The following is a 2,820-nucleotide window of genomic DNA, read 5'->3' as shown; positions in this document are numbered from 1 at the left end:
ATAGCTCGATTTGAGAAGGATTGGGTGGGAAGCCTGGCTGATTGGGGCCCTCTGGACAAAAGCCAACACCTTTTACCACCTCAGGCTCCTGTTCTCACCTCCTAGAACCTCCCACCCACCATCAGCGCATTTACAAGTGAACTTTTTCCTCAGGTTCTCATTCATTTTGGAGAAAGAAATGCAAACTAGGGAGAAGCAGAGCAGGGGGTCCAGTGCATTAAAAGGTTGATGTCTAATGAGCATCCATTGGTCTTTATTGGGGTTCAATCAAGAATTTCAAGACTTTGGGCAGATCACTTGGTTCACCCTTCACTTTAGTATCTTTTTCACTCAAGGCACATCACTGAACTTCCTAGTGGCCCACACCATTGTCTAACTATCCAAGTTGAAGAGGTGTCCACTAGCCTTGGTGGGCAAGTCCTTCATCCTCCATTCCCTTTATTGATGAGTTCACAGGTCTAGTCCCAAAACAGCCTTCCAAACAACCCAAACAAAACCAGACTAGGAAAAGAAATGCTGCACCTAGATAGCAAACTCTATCACATTGCTTGTCATCTAGGAGAGGGGAAGGGAGAAAAAGTGTACCTAAAAATCTTATAAAATTAAATGTTGAAAATTATGTTTGCATGATTTGGAAAAAATAAACTACTATGGGGGAGAAGGGGGCTGGAGAGGGAATCAAGAGTTGCAACAGAAGTATCTTCCTAGCCTCCATGGGACTTCTATTATATGTACTTACTCCCTACCCAACAGCTTTGCAGCTCAGAGCTTCTGCCGGGAATGCTGGAACTATCTGTGACTTCCAGGCCGATTCCTCTTTCACTTCAAGCCACCAGTCAGAAATGACCCAACTGTCCTGGTCAGTAGAGGCTTCCCTTCTCCTCAAGGAGTTGCAGGACCAATCTATCATCTTCCAATTCTGGAGGGAATCCCCTGTGATACACCAGAAAGCCCTCACTGGGCCTGATCTGCACCTACTGCCCTTCCACATTATTCCTCCAGACTAGGAAATGTGACCTCCAACATTCAAATGCACATTGGTGACATTGGCTTAATTAGTGAAGAGAATCTATCCAGCAAATTGTAGATCATACTTTGAGATTGAGGAGAGAATTTCATTGAGTCCCATTATTGTTCTATTGGAACACTTGACTTCTAGTATTTATCGAGTACTTGTCTTAACCCTTCAATAACAATTTCAGAGAGAATTTGAGGGGGAGGAAGGATGAGTATGTGAGGTGAAGTGTCATCCAACTAATCAACCAACAACTTTTCCTTTAAATATCATCATTTTCAGATGGGAAACCATTTTTCCCCATTTACCCATCAGTTATCATTCTTTCAGCACTGTGTGTTAACTAAGTTAACTAAGGACTATTCATGTGCTATTTTCTATTCTTGTACATAATCACTAAAGTCCTTCAAAGGATAGCTCAAAAATAGCCTTTTACTTGAAACTTTCCCTGAGCTTCCTCTGTCTCTGTCTTTCTGTCTCTGTGTGTGTCTCTCTGTCTGTCTGTCTTTCTCTGTCTCTCTCTGTCCCCTACCTCCATCACTACCTCCCCCAGGCATGAATCTCTAACAAAGTACAAATACTCTTATTAGGAAAATCTAGGTGCTGCACTGCATATGATGCTACACTTGGAATGAGGAAGACTTTCAAATCTAACCTCAAGTCACATAATAGTTTGGGATCCTGATTTCCTCAGTTCCTTAACTATAAAATGAGCTGGAAGAGGAAATGCAAACCACTCTAGGATCTTTACCAAGAAAACCCCAGATGAAGTGATAAAGAGTTGGGCATGACTGTACAAACAACAATATTCTAGGCAGAGTAAAAGTGGGCAAAAAGTGGACAGGAACTATGAACTTGGGGGCTCCCTGTGGAATGGTAGAATGAACACTGGATCTAAAGTTAGAGTACTTGATCTTAACTTTCTCTGTGACTTTGGAGAAGTTATAGCTCACAGGTATACAGCATTTACTATGTTCTAGACACTGTGTTGAACACTTTACAAAAATCTCATTTGATTGTTACAAAACCCCGAAGTCATTCCCATCTGATCATGCTAGAAGTTTGCTATCACTTCAGTGCATTTCACTTTGCTTGAATTTGTGGTTGACTTTCCAGGTTTTTCTGAAAACATCCTGCTCATCATTTTCATAGAACAATAATATTCTATCAGAATCACATGACATAATTTATTCATCCATTCCCCAATTGATGGGCATCCCCTCAGTTTCCAGTTTTTTGTTCTGAGAAGAAATCTGCTGTAAAGGGCAGGAACTTTGGAGACATATACTTAACGCCCAGTAAGACTGATTTAATCCTACAACAAAGTGTCAACTTGTAGAACTATACTAAGTGCAGGTAAAGTAAATATCTTTTTTCTTATCAATTCCACTGAGTTAAATATCTTTATCTTAACAATTCCACTGAGTTAACACCTTATTTTAAATATACTTCTCTAAAGTTCTGGCTCTCTACATCACCCCCATTCTTATGTTTTTGAACATAGACAGGCAGGGCCTCCCGACTTCTCAGGGTGGTGAGAACCCCCAAAATGAGAGCCCAAAGTATACTACAAAAAGAGGTGTTAACTCAGTGGAATTGAGAAGACAATGGGTACCTAGTTTACATGTACTTAGTATAGTTCTAGAAGTTGACACTTTGTTGTAGGATTAAATCAATCCTACTGAGCCTTAAGTATATTTCTCCACCGTTGCTGCCCTTTACAAGCTGCTGAAAATATTTTTGTATGACCTATAGGTTCCTTTTCTTTCTTAAAAAATTCCATTCAGGATTCATGCCTAGTAATG

This window comes from Sminthopsis crassicaudata, chromosome 6 (genome assembly GCF_048593235.1).
Source record: "Sminthopsis crassicaudata isolate SCR6 chromosome 6, ASM4859323v1, whole genome shotgun sequence".
NCBI classification, from domain to species: domain Eukaryota; kingdom Metazoa; phylum Chordata; class Mammalia; order Dasyuromorphia; family Dasyuridae; genus Sminthopsis; species Sminthopsis crassicaudata.
Note: the sequence above shows the minus strand (reverse complement) of the source record.